General features: G+C 34.2%; 1 protein-coding gene across 4 annotated transcripts in view; it reads right to left on the bottom strand.

The window, feature by feature from the left end:
- VPS13B (vacuolar protein sorting 13 homolog B) overlaps positions 1-18,615 on the bottom strand; it is a 471,233-nt gene that overhangs the window by 172,506 nt on the left and 280,112 nt on the right. The gene's annotated exons all lie outside the window — the stretch shown is intronic.

Genomic DNA, 18,615 nt, shown 5'->3' on the forward strand with positions numbered 1-18,615 from the left:
CTCTTATAATTCCTTTGTAAGCTTTTTCTTAAAAACAGTCAACACAGACAAAAATCTCAGTTCTTAAACAGACTGCTCACAGATGAAAGACTGTAAAATTGCAATCACTTTTCTTTTGGCTAACTACTTTGTGTCCATTACTTGTTCAGTTTCACCAGCTGCAACTACTGAGTCATACAGCTACTTACTTTCAGCCAAAACTATTTTAAAAAGGACTGATTTTCATTAAGCTATCATAATACGAGAGAAAAGAGATTTGGTTTTGAACATACGGAAGAAGAAATTGGGAGAAGTGCATTCAATGGTTTGTGCCTATTTGACACAAGTGGACAATACAGTCTCAAAAGTAATAAAAGATGCAGTCTTAGTTAGAGATTGAGGTGACAAATCTAACTGGATGCATGGTCACGTAGAAGAGCTAAGTCTGCCAGATCTTCATATGTTGTGCACAAGAAAGTTTGGCACTAGGGATACTGTTTGGGTAGGCCTCTCTGCAACACTAGTACATGTGAAAGGAAAACAGGAGAGGCAGATTTCATTCCTATTCTCTCTAAATTCACTTAGGTGACTCTAAGCAACAAACCAAACCTCTTCAACAGTTTACTCATATATACTGTGGGCATAATGCCAAAATGATGTTGTGAATATAATTAATGAATTACAGAGAAAACATCTTGAGATCATCTGATATACAGTGCTATAAGAATGCAAATATATAAAAATATGTATAAAAATTAACTACTGCAATTTTTTACCAAGATATTATTTATGTATACAATTTATGTAACTACTTAAACATTTTTATTTTGAAACCCAGTACATAGATATTCAGAGGAAAAAATAACAACACCCCCTCATGTCCATTAATGACAGTGGTGGTGCCAGGTGGGTGCTAATATAATTCCATTTGCTATCCATTTAGGAAGGTCAGATTTTAGTGAACTGGACCACACCAAGGTCAGGATTGGTAGCAGTGCATTGATCATATAAAAGCTACTAAACACATGAAAGGAATTACAGTAGATCACACATCAAACATTTTAGCCCTGTGCTTCCTTCCTCTAGTCCTACGGGCAGGAAATGCTCTACATATCCTGTGAAGTGACCAGACCTTTAAAAGTAGCCCCTTGTTCCAAAAGCTCTGGTACAGTAATTGCCTGCAAAGAAGCTGAAGAACTTCACAGTGCAGTTGTCTTCTAGAGTTGTATCTGGAACACAGTATGAATGATCTTATGATAAGGTATGGTATGGTAAACTATAAAGCAATTTCAGTCTCTCTCAAAAAAAAGCGTAAAATAAAACAAAGCTGAAGTTTGCAGTTGTGCATTTAGATGTCATCTGTTTAATTACTTTTGTAATTTTATTGTTTAAATTCCTCAGTAAAAATAACAGCATGAGCAAGCCTGAACTTTTAAAGATCAGTTTTTCATTTTTATACTGTTTAATGTTTAGACAGTTTGAGGAATCTCATTATAGTTTTGAAGCATTCACCAAAATTCAGGGAGCATAGTATAAATATACAGTTGACAGACTGCATAAATGATAAGTATGCACAATTCCAAAGAAAGGTCTGTATGATATTTTTGGATGCCAAATGTTTCTAGAAAAAACAAGTGGAATAGAGTTTCTCTAAATAGAGACAGTGAGGAGAGAGCCTGAAGAGTTTAAATGGGTGAAGTGGATGCTGGGGTGGGGGGTTAACAAAAAAGTCAAAATACAATATAACCCAAATACTTTTATACTTTTGTTTCATGGCAGAAATAATTTTATCTCAAAACTTAATGCTGTTTGTCAGTAAATGGATCTTTCATTTTGATTTTTCTCATATTTCATGTGTACTTGGTTTACCACATAGCTAAGGTAAATAATCTTGTGATTTTCCCAATGCTTTCATCCTGTAATTTAGCTTGCTTTAGTTGATTCACCTAGTTTAGTGGTACAATACCTCAGTTTTTTCAGATGTTCTATAAATTCACCTGGAAATACTGAGGTTGAGTTTCACTGAACACAGTCTTCATATATAATTCATGGAATTTCTTTAAATGGTGCAGCACAACTTAATACAATGGTACAAGCTAGAAGACATACTGTTCACAGTGTGTTTGATAAGCTGACATGGGACAGGATTTCTTCTTGCTGTTTTGACAGTATACTGAAGTCATACCTGGCCATCAATCAAATTCTATACAAAGTAATACAGAATGTTAGAAATAAATAAATACTATTTTTTCCTTTATGTTAAAAATATATACTAATGCATATTTTCAGCATGTGTATATTGTAATAGATAATGTTTACAGCACCAGTAATACAACAAGAAAATACTCTTAAGACATGAATATTTACCTTTCCAAGTCAATGAATGTTTTTCTTTGGCACTGATTAAATTAATTTCTCAAGATGCCACTTGTATTTTCTTCTTGCAGAATTATTGTATTCAGAATGGCAAACCAGAACTATTTTTAAAATACCATATATGATATTGTAAAATATTTCAATAACAAAATCTTAAAAATGACCTCCTTTAGTTCTTCGTTTCTGAACTCCTTGCACTGCTTTTTCCACTTAAATATCACTGGGAAACTGTCATGGTAAAAAACTCATTCCATATCCATTATGAAATATATTACCTTTAATTTTAAAACCAGTATTTTGTCTTCCTTAAAACCCCATTAAACTATTGTTAATGACAGTTCTGAATTCAGTATGAATCTGTGCCTACATGATATATTGAAGAGGAGTTTGCTTCTAAATACACTTTTGAAGAGGAAGAAAAACCAAAAAAAAGTGCAAATAAATTCCTTAATTTATTCTCAGTGATTCTTACAACTACAAATGGCATAAATTATTCATACTCATACTGAAATAAAAGATATGTTGAATAACGTGTATTTCACATTTCCCTAGGGTATTAAAATTTCTCTTGTGTGTTCTGCAAGAAAATAAAAGATTATGATCTGTCTAAAGAGGCAGTAATCAAGCTTCTAATCAGGTTGTAGAAAAAAACAGAGCCATCTATACAAATCTGATCATCCCACGTGAATTATTGACTGCAAAACACAAAGAATGGCACCTTTCATACACATTACGAGCTTTATGGGAGTACTTGAATCTTTACGTTTTTTTCGATGTGTCTTAAGGCTACAGTGATATGATTAAGGCATGCTACTTTTTTATTGAATATTTTTGTATATGATTTGAACTTATCTACAATATGCCTTTGGATCTCATTAGAAACTTTGGAATTATAGTATAATACTATATAGTATACCTCCTTAAAATTAATTTTAGCATCTAGCATATTTGTACCTGTAAGTCTGATTTGTGATTTAAATTCAATTTTACTTTTTTAATTCAGCTATGTCCTATATAATGAATAAGTCCTGAGTTCAGAGATGTCAATGTAAAATCATCAGTGCCCACAAACTATCAAGGTTCTACCACCGAGGTTTAGTTTCCTGAGAAACTGACAGCTGTGAGTTCACATGCCTGTGGGAAGAAGCTCTTGCTATAGAGACAGAAGCTAACCAACAGGTGAGACCTCAGTTATGTAGAAAATTATTCTTCCACTTCAATGTTTAATTCTTTCTAGAGGAAATTTAGTATCAACTACGTGCTAAGTGTTTCCAGTTTGCTTCGTGTAAAGGCAGGCATGCTCATTCTAATTCTTAAAGGAATGAAGAGCTGAAAGGCAATCGTTCAAACTTGTGTTTTTTCTCTCTTATTCTCAGAAAATATTAGGACTTGAACAGTCAAGGTGACGTTATCAAAACACAGGACAAAACACAATTTATCTGGTAAGTTTTCTCCTTTCTTTGCTCAGAGAATTCTTCCTGAACATAACAAAGTACAGTGCCCTCAAACTCCTTTGTCTTGCATTACTCCTCATTGGATTTTTATAGTTTTCATGTCAACTGCTTCAGGAACAGAAAAAACACAGTTCCCAAATCTTCCAGCTTTCCTAAGATCTGTTATAGGGTTTTTTCCCCCTCAGAAAAAGCTTTTGAACATCCATCTCTTCTATTATGAAAGTAAAATATCCTCCTAAACATACCACTTCTCCACCAGCATTTTCCAGTTTGTTCTGGCTTTGCAGGAGGACTACAGCAGAGGAAGGAAGGGCTCCACTACAGCACACTTTGATTGTAGAGATTATGATATATCTTTTGATGGTATTTCATCAGTTCTTTTAGAGACTTAAGGTAAAGCTTTTAGGTATGTTATTACTAAAGACTGTTTAGTAAATACTACTAGTACTACTTACTATATCTTTTCTATTCTTTCTCAAAGTATGACTAACATAATCACACTTAGAAGTCAAGCACATTCTCCTTCATTTACAACCATTAGAGAAAGTTTTCAAGATCTAATAACTTCCACAGAGAAATCCAGGAAGGTTTTCTAAAAGAAACAAGAGATTAAAACTGTTGAGAAGTGTTTTGCACATCACTGAAAGGACTAATTTTTTTCCAAACATATCTAATTAATTTAGTGAAACATCCAGAAGGTGTGGGAGGATGCAGCAAAACTTCAAGAGACATTTGCTTGAAAGGTCAGTTTACAAATGAAATTCTGATACACAGATTTTCACTTTAAAATCTGTAACAAAGCTACAACTGTAAGCTACAAATTTTAAGTCCCATTCTTACAGTCAATTTTAAGCCCACTAATTCCTCCATGTTACTAAATACAATTACTGCAACTTAAATTTACAAATAGTTATTTCAGATTGAAGTGACTGTAGCTTTTTGTTTCTTCTATGATGAAAAATAAATCAGTAGCTTTTGTTTTAAAAGCATACTATCACTAAATGTTAAACTGCAATACCAATATATTGAACATTTTGAAAGTAAACTTTACCATGTGCACAGATGCAGCACTTTAAAAGGTTTATTTATGTAAAGGCTTTTAATCATGTTTAGAATATGCTTTAAAAGATAAAAAACCGAACAAATGAAAACTACTAGGAAATTCACTTCAAACCTTAATTTTAGGACGGAAGTATAAAATACATAAAAATCTTAGAGAACCAGAGAGAACAAGTAAAGGACATGACAAAAACAAGCAGAGCCCAAATTCAGGAGGATTCTCATTCATTATAAACTGTTGCCGAGGTAACTTTTGGCAGCAGGTGACAACATAATCTTAGAAACCTGTATCTTTCCATAGGAAGCCACAGAATACACCATTGCTTTTGTAAACATTAAAGCCCTCCCATTAAATTGGTTAAAGCCTACTATTCACCATATACACAAAACTTGTTAGAGATGTTTTTTAACAGAGGTTTTAAGTATGCTCCACTTACAGGGCAATATCAGGCAAGAGTCATCCTCATCTACTCAAAATATCCCTGTGTATTTACAACATTGACCATGAAGACCACAGCTCCCAATGTCAGGTAGTTCAACTGACTATATGAGGCACCCAAAACATATAAATGATAGTGGTTATGAAGAAAACTAAGAGTTTTCCTTTCTGCCTGGAGCTAAAAAAAAATGCAAGGACACTAGAGAGATACAAACACAAACAAATACCCAGCTCACTACACTGTCCATTTGGGAAACTGCAAATTCTATCATCTGTAGTTAGTTTGAGTCCAGTTTACTAAATACAGTTGCTTAAATTTTGTATGAGCTGCAATGTGTGAAGAATACAGTAAGTAGATTTTTTTATATTATTTTTAGAAAGCAACTTCCATAACACTTGCAGTTACATAATATATCAGGCATTTTTTTATTACACCAAGAACATGGAATATCAACCATTGCAAACTGTCTGAAGAATAACATGTATCAAAAGAGAGTCTGAACCAACACATACCACAGAACTGCATTCCTCTGAATTGTTCTTGAATATATATACATACATATATACACATCCAATCTTAAACTGGGGAATAGAAAAATTTCATACTTGTTTTGCAGCTGGATTTGCTAATCTCCAAGATTCTTCCCATTTCTTGAAAAACTGTCACATACAAAGATTAAATAATACTATTCAATAGTTACATAACTGGTTATCAGGAAGAGTTCAAATCTGTTCTGTTCCTATCCTGCAAGTACAGGATATATCTATGTATAGATACCGCTACATTCTATTTGTACCACCTCCACACCTGTTTATTTTTTATTGCTAGAGAACACACACTATCATGCCAGAAAAATGGAGTATCTGTGATTTATGCCAATCATTGGCATTGAACTCAATGGAGATGCCTAATACTATCTCTGTATTTTATTACTCTCAACATGCACTTGTGTTAGCCATTAACATACCAGTGTTAGCCATTGCCTTCTCACAGAAAAAAAAACCCTAACAGCTAAAAGCATCAGAGGGCATGAAAAATGTTTTGAGGGGCTGAAGAATGCTACATTTATCTTTGTGTCTTACAACTAATAAACACCATAAGAATATGAACCAGTTGTAAAAAAAAAAAAAAAAAAAAAAAAGGAAAAAGAAGTGATGGATTTATAACGTTAAGGACAAAAGAAAAAAAGAAGAAGAAATATCAGCTTCTGAAATGCAACAAAACCACTGAGTATGATTTATATGATTTTTAAGTCTGTTTTTTACTGCAGCATAATTAGATTTAATAGCAATCATGGGAGATAAAGTAGTGTGTACAGAAGGAGCTTAAACATAAAAAACATTAAGCATGACATGACTGTACTTAAGGTGGTTGAGTGCTAAGCTATCTTGGAAAACCTGTAAGGGCGAGGAAACATACTTACTTAAAGAATACAATTTCAGTTGTTCAGAATAATAGTAACAAGGATTTAAATATGCCATGGAAGCTTTGCATAGTACTCCATAGAGAAATGTCCTCAAATAACAAGTAAACATTCTGTATATTTTTGATAATCCTTTTTGTTAAATAATTGAAAACCAAAGTAGTAGTACTTAAAAACACTAAATGGTAAAGAAAGACTGGTAAATGGTTTTGCAAAAGAAAGAAATCTTCTATCCAAAAAGTAGTTTAAGAACTGTGGTATGAATTTGTCATAGATAAAACCCTGTGAGGGACATCAGAGAACCCACAGATATTTATGGAATGAACCACAATCTGTATACAGAAGTTAACAAATGTCTCATTACAAATGGGATATGGTTTTCCCAGTAACAGAAGCACACAACTTGCATTATATTTAACATGAGATCCTGTTATAATTAAAAATACTACAAATAAAAAAAGTCTGCTTTATATATTACTGGAAAATACTTTTCCATAAACAAAACATTTGTTGAAGCCAAATCTGATACAAATTATGTTTACTCACAAATAGTTAAGAAAACTGTATAGAATAATAAGTTTTGAAAAGCTTTCCTGAATTATTTTAGAATAAATTATATATATCACAGCCAAGAGCTTTGGATGTTAATTTTCATTCTGTAAGACAGAAAAGTAACCTTGATATACGGATTCAAGCATATATTTTAAAAATCAGCAAAGGAAGCCCTGGGAAGAAACCGTAAGGAGTTTGTGTAAAGTAACTGAACATTACTTCAGTAACTTATATAGGGGGACCACTCCCATTCTTAAAATGGCATTAATTCCTAAGGACCAACTAATTATTTTCTCCCACGTTAACAGTAACCCAAACACTTCCCCCCTGTTCCCCCCAGTATTTTACAATAATAGGCAAAATATAAAGCTATTTGGTTAGAGAAAAAGAAAGATTAAAGGGAGGTAAACTTGAAAGAAGAAAAGAAATGTAAAAAACTTCAATAGTGTTACTTTATAACATAAAACATACAACACAACTCACATAAAAAAAATAACTCTAGCTTTCAGATTTCCTTTTATTTTCCAGTTTTACAGCTTATCTGAAGAATTTTTCATTGCATTCAAGTTGCTGAGTATGTAAACTGTGAAAGGTATCCTGGGATTTTTAAATGCTATTTAATGTCTTTTTTCTTTGCCTCTGTGCCTGATCTTGTTTACCTTTTTAAACTGTTACAGTATATTTAATAATGTTAATGCTGAATCTGAGAATTTTATTAAATTTCTTAGTTCATAGTGTCAGATTCCGTGCTACGTTTCAAAAGCCCAAAGCACTATTGCAGATTAAGCTGATCCAAGCCCAGGCTACTGCAATACTACCTTTTTGCTTGGGCTAATCCCTGTGTGCCTATACAATAAATAGGCTCAGGGCAATGCCCGGACTGAGTAAAATTGCCTGATGTTCACAAAGTTTTTTGGGCTCCTTCAGGTCCCTCAGCCAGACCACTATACACAAGTAGAACCAGCAACACCATGGAGCTCCAAAGAGAAGCGGGTCTTAGAACAACTAGGGTTTAGATTTACAACCTAGGTGGGCACAAAACTCATTGCCCAAAGACCATGGCTAAAGTAATGTTAAAGATCAACATTACACCCAAGGAAGCCCAGGGCCACACTTTACTCCTTCAGCCCCTTCACTGGGCATGGCTAGTCTGCACATCACTTGCTTTGGTGGGAGGATGAGAGACTTCTCTACTCGAAAAACTCTTTGAACATCTGACATGGTTTCTCTCCACCATAGTAAATCAAGAATTAATTTGTGGAAGAATTAGCAGTTTGAAAAATATTTTCAAATGGGAGAAAGGGCCATTATTAGAGTTAAGGGAAGAAAGTAGTTACACAAACTGTGTGGAGGTGTGTTTCAGTGCTGGTTGAGGAGAAACAGAGACGTTTTGAGGGGTTCACTGAAAACGCACAAAAAATTATGAAACAAAAAGGAAAAGACATTACTCTTCCTAGGAGGAAGCTGACATGAACTGCAATAACCTTAATGTCTCAATAAAAAACCCCAACACTACGTACAAGTATTTATCATCCAAAGATTAGAAAACATCAAGGCAAATATTTCAAAATATTGAGCATTTCAGCGTACAAAATGATAATAGAATATAATAAAAAGTTTAAAAGGATTAAAACTAACTAAAATTAAACCAATTTTTGTTTGATTTCATTTTACTCTAAAAGGCTTTATCACAGTAAAACCACAGTTCTTTTTGAAAAAAGGAAAAGGAAAAAACCTTCTGTTAAACAGCACCTCAAACCACTACAAATAAAGGAAATCCTAATCTCTCCTCCACTCAGTCACCATAAACATATTACAGATTTAAAAACTGAAGTGGTATGAACTTCACATGTCAAGCTCCATATATACCACACAGCAAATACTAATTAACTGTGTTAAACCAGTATTTGAGACAGCAAGAAATGTCAGAAGATCAAGGAAACTCTTGAGTTCAGGCTGCTTTGTATCTTTAACTTAGCCTTGACTTTGCAGAACTTAACAGTAGTTAAGATCACCCACAGCTGAGAAACCTTTTTATAGAACAAAGTGCGGCGCGCTGGCACAACAGAGGAAGCAATGCCCTTGTGAAAGTTTTACTTTACAACTGCTATTTACTTCTGACCTTAAGCTGTTAAATGAAGGCATCTTTATTAAATAGTCAAAGAAATGGGGTTCATGCTACAATAAATTATATAAAATATGGTATTGAACACTTCATAGACTCCTTTTTTGAAGAGATGTTTCTCTCATGACTGTCTCCCAAGTTCACAGCTAAACTGTCTGACCTGAACCCACAGGCCAGTTTAAAGGGAGTCTGAAAACACAGTCCCAATTTAGTTCTAAATCACATGCAGGTGTTAGTGAGAATAAGCTATACCTGAATAGTGGAACAATCACCACCACACTGTAAACGCAAAAGTTTTAACATAAAAACTAAATGCAGTTGCCCTAAGCACTGAGATCTTCACTCTACTGCAACTCCTTCACTGCCAAGCAAATGGACTAGAGTGAGGCAAACAGCCAAAACAAGGCTTGAACCTGGAGCGTGAGGTTATCATCATCACACCAGCCTGCCGAAGTGTGTGTGCAAGCCTGTCGCAGCTAGCCAGGCACTGATCGGGAACTGGTACACGAGGCCAGGGAGACCACTGCGCTGCCCTGCACTGCCTGAGAAGGGGCATCTCCGCGAGGCGCCCAAGCTCGCAGGGGTTCACCAACGACAACGCTCGCCACCGGAGTCCCTCCCAAACACGTGAGCAACTTCCCATGATCTTCCAGGTCAAACTCAGAGGAATTTGAGTGATCTGTGAAGTTGCTCTTTGAAATCTCTGCCTGACTCTAGAGCAGGACTACTGAGCGCACACAAACACCTCTCAGCGAATCTCCATAAAATGAATTTCTTTCCTCCTCACTGAAGGCTGGGACGCTGCTAGGGTGAAGCACACATTTGCGCAAGTAGCCCAGCCAAGTCAGAAGCAGTGCGCCCAACTGAAAGGAAGGAAAAACTTTGCAGATAGAATGCATATTAAGTTCTCAAAACAAAATTGAAAGTAACAATAAATCATTGAGAAACAATGTTCTTTTTAATATAAATTTTTTTTTTTAATACATGCATTGAACAATATACCTGAAAGTTAGTAGGAGATATCAAAAAATAGCCTTAACAATTTTACAGATTTCACCTTTGCTGTGTTTGAACGAATTGGTTATTCCTTTGAATTCGTTCTTTACTGACATTTACTTGTCAGTACTTTTTTTTCCCTGACATATTTAATAAGGTTTCCAAAAGAGCTACCCTGATTAACAACAAATGGATGCTTAAATGACACAAAAATGGCAGTGCTCTTTCATAGGAATGTTTCTATAAAGCATATTTCAATCTGCTTTCTACAACGAACTGCACAAAGAAATTAAAAATTATGTTAAGAATCGAATAAAAAAATTCAGTGTTATTAAGTAAAAGACAAAATAGTGGATATGTGTGCTGAGCACACAGTGATTAAACTGATGAAATAAAGAGAAAAATAAAATTGTAGAAATTATATTATTATGAAATTTATTTTGACTATCACGTTATAAGGAAATTTATATTAAGTATAGGTATTTAGGCAAATTAACTATGTATTATTGCAGAATCCAGTAAAACTCAGAATTAAAGAAATTTCAAGTAAAAATAAGATTGATAGTTAAAGCTGAATATTTTGGAAGTTGAATTCTAAATATAAATCTAGCATTGAATAGCTTTTGGTATTAGATAATTAACAAGCTACATTTCTGAAACTAAATGGGCAGTTCCAGCTGTTATTTTACAATTAGTTTCCACTGAGGGTTTTAAATTAATAACTGCTGCAATAGCCTCAAACATGCCAATGTTAATTAAGAGTAGTGTTTCCATGTAATGCTATCCATATATATGAATATTTTACTGGGCTAAAGGTCTAAGTAGACTTTTTTTTTTTTTGCCTCTCTACTAAAGATAGAGGAGAGAAATGTAAAGCAGGAAAAGACCTTCCTTCTAAGCCGTATTCCAGAGAGACGTATAGGATTCTTATGGAAGATAAAGACAACTTTCCTAAGTCCTAAAAAAAAAGCATGGGTTCAAGTAGAATGGGAAAAGACAACATATACAACTTGCTATTTAATATGAGTGTATTCATTTAAGCCCTAATTCAACAATTAAAAAAGATTATTAAATGCAACAAGAAAAAAGAAAAAAAGAAAAAAATTGCACATTCAAATTAAATGTTGAGAGAATCTTGTTAAAAACAAAGATATATCTTAAGAAATAAAAACATCCTGGTCTGGAATATGAAAAATTAGGAAATAAATAACAGGAACAAGTTTAAAACATTCACTGTTACAACTTTTTTGCCTTAACACAGGAAGAAAAGAACTAAACCAGTGGTTGTGTAACCCTGTTTCACAACTCCATGCATTAAAATAAATACCTCTCCTTGAAATACTATGATTTTTTTTTCCTAAAAGTTATTTTCCTAAATAACAGTACCTCTGCAGTTTTAAACATTTTGAAATTAAAGAAAAACTGCAGTAGAAATTTTATGATGCACCATAACTTTTACTTTTTCTAATTCCCTATGGTACATATGCACATTTTAATAAGCTGCTCAAACTTCTGTCAAAACTATGTATGCATACATTATTTCACTAATTATCTTTGTTGTCTTTATTCAAATAAAAATACAGAAACTCAGGTCAGCATTAGGCAATTCCTTGTTTGCCTACCAAATAAGCTTCAATTAAGTATTCAAAAAAATAAAATAAAATAGAAAATAAGTTTTATTAGAATCTTTATAAAATAATCATCCCTTAAAAGAAAATTGTTCCTATTAGGTGTGTATTCTGGGAAACATTTAGCTATCAGAATATCGGAATACTAAACTTATATGCAAAAAAGATTTTTATTTTAAACTGTTAATTTGTTTGAAAAGGAAAACCTTTTTGTTCATACAACTGTTAAAGAAAACCCAGGGTTTTTGTAACAATAATTTAAAGGTTTTTGAAAGTAAATATGACCCACAGCAATTTAATATGGAACAAAAAAAATATTTCTGACGAAAAGATGCTTATAGATGTGGGTGCTGTTGAAACGTTTTGAGAAGCATCTGATTTTCCAAACCACATTTGAAAGAATAAAGCAGATTTCCACACAGACTGCTGGCTATGTATGTGCTTCTTGCATAAACTCCTTCCATCATTCTTTCCTTCCCCTCACTCCAGCACTATCAGCACAGACATACAAAATTGTTTATTACTGCTTTTTTAAACTGAAAGATTTTTGTTAACCAATTATGGGCATTACATGCTTATTACAGCATGTTCTAGATAAAGCTCCTTGAAATAAAGATAAATAGCAGATATTTTACAGGAAAAACAACATCGTTTTGTTATTTGTAAATGTTTCAGAGTCGAAAAACTGTGGAAAACAATAAACTACGAAAATTAAAAACATCATAGATTAGATACATTTATAATAAATAGATCTGTATAGATGAAAAGTTTTAAGAAAAAAATACAAAGGAATTTACAGCTACCTTTTCAAGACTGGACACTTTCCATGTAATTTTGTGGGGGGGTGGGGGTGAGAGAGTGGGTGGTGTTTAAAGAATTTCCATTTACATTCACAAATTGAAAACAGTCTAAGGACAGCTTTATTCTTTGATCTATGAAAGATCTATACATGAAAATGACCATGAACATTCAGACCTGGACTATTAAGCTTTGATGTATGACATGAATGAAATCCTTGGATCTCAAAAATGATGAATCCAGAGCGTGGACAACAATTAGATTCTTTATTGGCTGAGCTGAGGAAAGCTTGTGATTCTGTTCATCTAAACTTCCAGAACTTGATAGTTTAGTAATATTTATTCTGGACTTTATAAGCAAGGCCTTTTCTCAGTAGTCTCCAGTATTCTCTGCACTCTTTGCCAGCCATTTTATTTTTGTCTTAAGAGTATTTTACATGAAATTTTTTTTTACTCCATCCATTCATGGATACTCCCTAAAACTCTATTAATTAATGTTTCACATCAAAGTTTGCTAAAAACAACCATGTTGGGGACGATTGGCAATTATCTACATAAATGAGCAGGCAACTTGCACAGTATTTGGTAAAACAGGGCCCTTACACCAATACAAGAGTAGAACTAGATGTCATCTCATTTTCAACTCTGTGCTGCTTCATATTTAAGTGGAGCCATGCATCTACTTCTTCTTATTTTTCGGTCAGAGAAACAGAATTGCTGGGTCATATGACAAAATTTTCTCAGCCATTTTCTTACTGATACTGTCCAGTTCTGCAGGTAGCTTACCACAACTAGTGCGCTAATCATGGTTATAAACCCCCAACATACACACTTTTTTTTTTTTTCTTTTTTTTAAATTCAGTCGTTTTTATGTCATGTTTCCACTGACTAAAAGTGTTGAAGGATTCCAACTATGCTCAGTTTAATTGCACTAAGTACTGTTTGTATATAAAGGAAAATATTGTTGCAATCTAAAAAGGTGACAAAATTACTGGGCAGAAAACTGGTTAAGATGACTACAGACATATTTGATCTGTTCCACTTCTTTAAAGCATTATAATTTAATCATGCTGATATTCTACATTAGTCACTTTTATTAAAAAGAGAAAGAGCTAAGGAAATGACAAAGAGAAAACATATGAAGATGCACAAAGAAGTAAATGTGGCTTTTCAAGCTACTCTGTATGCTGCAGCCATCTCCATACATGGAAAAGGATCTCCTGTCCTGTTGCCCTCAGAATTGCTTTATAGTCAACAAAAGTCTGTTCTTTTGACAAGTGATTATCAAGCATCTAAATATTCTGCTAGATTTGTTGTCTGGAGAAAGGCTTCAGCAACTTGATCTAAATTGCTCTGAGTAGGAGGCTGGACTAGATGAACTAGAGAACTCCCTTCCAACTGAAATTATTCCATGATTCTGTACTTTAATTAGATTTTTGTAACAGAATCAGCCACATAACTGCTTTTAGCACTCTCCACATAAAAACATATATTTAAGCTTTGAGAGATGTACTCACTGCTAAATAAGAAATTTTAACTGATGTCTTCCAAAGCGAACAAAGCATTGCTGCAAACACCACAACTGCTAAAAGTCTCTGTATAGTTGGCATATAGCTAAGTTCTTAATTTCATTACACTAACACTGTAGCAGAAGTGTACCGTTGTTAGGTATCAAAGAATCCATAGATGAGAGAGTTTTATGAATATCCTGAGGAAAAAGCTTCAGTTGGAATTTCTGTCTTACTAGACACCAGAGCCAAACAAGAGCGAGTCCAGGAGTGAGAAATGCAACTTTTTGCCTCCAAAGAGATGCTTGTTTTTTCCTGTAGTTACAGAATTTCTAAAATTTCCCTCCAGTGTGATTTCTCTGATACCATATAACTGTCTGACTTTCACTCCATCAGGGCATTAACATGATTTCCCCATCTCAGCACTCTTCTTCCCCAAAACTGCTAGACCTTTCTCTGTTTTGTCAAATGTATTTCACTATTCATTTGTCCACTTCAAAAGCTCTAACATACATAGAATGATCCCACAAGCCAAGAAATGACCATATCATCTTGGTTTTCTGCAGCCTACTGAGTTGACTTCAAGCAGCAATGCCCCCAGTCCCAATTTTAATATGATCAAATAGTTAAAACCCACAAAAATGTGGTTCTTTTCCTCACTGCTTAGCAGAAACTTCATTTACTTTGACTATCTGACTCCTCCACAGTTTTAATTAACTGCTCTTCCCTCCCTTTATCCAGGCTAGGCAGCTGCCTCACTAGCATCCTTATCCAGAAACTCCTTTCTTCTGCTTTCCGGCCCCACCCCAAGGCCTTCTGGTATCTACAAGAATTCTGCTCCACAGAACTGGCAGTTTCTTGATGGGAACATGCAATACTGGTCATATTTGTTCAAGTAAAACACACCTTAGCTGGGGTTTAAAGAAACAGCAATTCATGAGAAATCATTACAACAAACAAATCAACTCCTAAGATTTAGTAGGAAAAAAGAATAACTGAAAAGGAGAAATTGTCTCTTACTGTGACCAACTGAAAATGTGTCATGGTACTTCCCTCAGGAGCCCCATATTTACTGTTATGGTACACGTATCTGTTTACTACAGGTATTAATAGTCTAAGCTAAATTAGTCCATTTTCTACTGGAGGAAATGGGTATTTTTATACTAATTTTTATATGGTCTAAGAAAACGGAAGTTACAATGCCAATACATTTCTTTCCACTCTCCAATAATCACCTGAAAAAATATTTGCGCCCAACCTTTAGTTCTCTCTCCAAGTTAAGCAAGCAAGCTATTTTTCCTAAGGCACAGATGGAGTCACTTCAGCTTACAGGCTAAAAGTGGCCCAGTTTATTTAGTATGACCTGCAGCCATACCAGATTTACCTTTAATGCACTGGCATTCTGTTAATGATATATGAGCGCATTCAGTTATTGTATGAATTTATGGGACAACTTCAAATATGAAAATCCTATTCAGCCTTTAGTCATGAAAAAGTTTCATAGCCTTTCCTGAAAGAACAGTTTCTATATGAGAAGCAAAAATTCTTCTTCCTCATGAAACACTATAAAAGTGGCATTAATTGCATGTGGTTGTAGTTCAGACCTAAACAGAAGACTGTTTAAACCAAAGTGACACCACAAATTAAGTTTGTATCCCCACACCAGAAACAGTGTAAAGACAGTGGGTCAGACAATGATTTATTTTCTTTTATTCTATTAAAAGCAGCAGCATCAAATTAGAGGAGGAGAGAGGTTGGAAAAAGACGGAGGATGACATGTTGGGATTATTAGAATGCTGTAGCAGCTAATTATTCAGTAATCAACAGGCTGCTGCAGTATTTTTTTTCCAGAGTCTCTTAAACTGGATATTTTATTACTTCTGTTGATATTTACTAAGATTTTTTTCACCAAAATACATGAGTTACAAATTGTGTGGGTTTGCTCAATTTACTTCTTGATTTTTATTCTGTATTAGCTACAGTTCCACATTTTTGCTATCTAGTACCATCTACCGTTGGCAGTTTAAAAAGGGTAAATACTGTCTAAGTTAAGAAATCTCATATTTGGAGAAACAAGTAACATCAGGCCTATGTGTTAAAAATATCCCACTGTTTGTTGTTTTTTTTTCCTTGAATACAAACTGTGTGTCCTGCTCTAACAATACAAAATCTTTGTATTCACTTATTTTCCAAAGAAAAACTCACAAATGGTGAAATTAACTGCGCTCACAACTCTACTGGTCTAGCAGCAGTGACTGCCATGTATGAAAATGAACAGCTATCTTCAACCACACCTCTGTAACTACAGTATGTTCTGGATCAAAGAATATGTAATCAGAAAATGCATCTACTACAACTTCAAAATGGAATCTTATTTTTAATTAAAAAAATATTATTTTATATTGCTCAAAAGTGTTGAAGCTTGCTTAAACAGATCAAAACAGTAACCCTCTTCCCAAAACCAAAAGACCACCCACTACCAACTTCAATATTGTCTCATAAAACTTTGCAAAGTAACTTGACACTCTGCCCCGATGTATTTTAAAAACACTAAAGCTAGTATAATTGGATGATTAAAGGAACAAAGATAAGACCGAGCCATTTGACAGCTGCTGCAAAATTAGAAGAACGGTCACTGAAGCAGTTGGAGGAAATTACTGAAAATGGCAGACATTTCTCTGAAAAAGACACAGGAAGCATGAAGTTGTGAGACTGGTCACAAAGAAGCCAGTAATAGTCAGATGAGAGATGTCTGTGACCCAGTGCTTATTCCTATCTTACCCAATTGGTGTATTGATTTCTAAAGGAGGACTGGAGCATACCATAACTGTATAAAAATACAAAAACCAAAAATACACTGCACCAATATAGTCTGGAACATTTAGATATGTAAGACCCAGAGACCCATAATGCAAAAGAGCATCAAAACCTTTAAGCAATCGAGTGTCTTCTGGTTTGAAAAGCATGGAACTTCTGCATTTCAGGTAAAGCCACAGATGCAAAGATATCAGACTCAAAAATGTGAACTGCCATAGCTTCACTGATTTCAGATGTAAATCCCATCCCTCCTGTTGCTTACTCGCTGCACAGTTCCCCTACGTGACAGAAGCAACCTTATAGAAGCTGGAACTTGCAGATTCCATGTTATGACAAGGGATTTTTCTGATAAATTTGGGTTGCTGTGAGAAGAGTGGAACCTACATTTGGTTCTGTAACTCTCAGAGCAGATATCAGATAAGAGTCTCCTCTGACCGAAAGGGCAGAAGCAAGAAAAGGCTGTAAAAATGTTGGTAAGATCTCTTTTAGCCCTACCACCAAAGCTGTTGCTGGTGCCAGGCTGTACGACTTGTTCCATGAAAGGTCCACAATACAATAGATACAATGCTTTTTTTTTTTTTTTTTTTTTTTTTTTTTTAAAAAAAAAAGATAAACTACTATAACTATACATACAAGCAAAACCACTAATCTAAATATTTCCACATGGACATATAAGAAAAAGACTCTCTTACAACTTTCAAGTGATCAGAAGAGAAACTGGAGATATTTCATGGTCTCCTAAAAATCCTAGTCTTGACAAAAAGTAAAACTTGCTGTCATTTTCTAGGCAGTAAATGTTTTACTGCTGGGAAAAGATTTTGATGTTTGTAATTTCTATTGAAGAGCACTATGAAGTAGTTAAAAATATTGCCACATCTGAAAAACAGACCAACGGGAAGTCTAAGACACTTGTTCATCTGTATTTCTGTGACTTTTCTCACTTGGTATTATTTGCAACCATACTTTCATGTCTGGCAACAGTGCCAACTCTACTAAGGATCATATATTACTTTTATCATGTTGATTACATATGTTCACCAGTTTTGCTGCCTATATATGATTAGTGTGGTTTACACATACTTAGTGACACAATCCAGAGCATGACATTTTCACAGAAAATGTGTTTACTGGGAAAGAGCTCCTTAGAAGTTTGCGTTCCATTCAGCTTTGATCTACATGACATCAAGAATCCTACAGTCTGAATATGTGTTTACCATTTATATTATTAAGATCTATCTCCTTCACACTATATGGCTACTGAGCACTTTGGTAGTCACAAAAAATTTCCTTTTCTCTTAGGTGAACTTAGTAGTAGCTGAATAAAAGAAAGCCTCTTAAAATGTTCTCATCTGTGAGTTTAAGCTTCGTAATGACTTGACATTTAAATTCTGTTATTCATCAGCACTTCACAGAAGAACTTGATTTGTCTAAATGGATTTGAAAGCCCACAAGTAAAGAAAA

This window comes from Tyto alba, unplaced genomic scaffold (assembly GCF_018691265.1).
Source record: "Tyto alba isolate M040663 unplaced genomic scaffold, T.alba_DEE_v4.0 Super-Scaffold_9, whole genome shotgun sequence".
Lineage (NCBI taxonomy): Eukaryota > Metazoa > Chordata > Aves > Strigiformes > Tytonidae > Tyto > Tyto alba.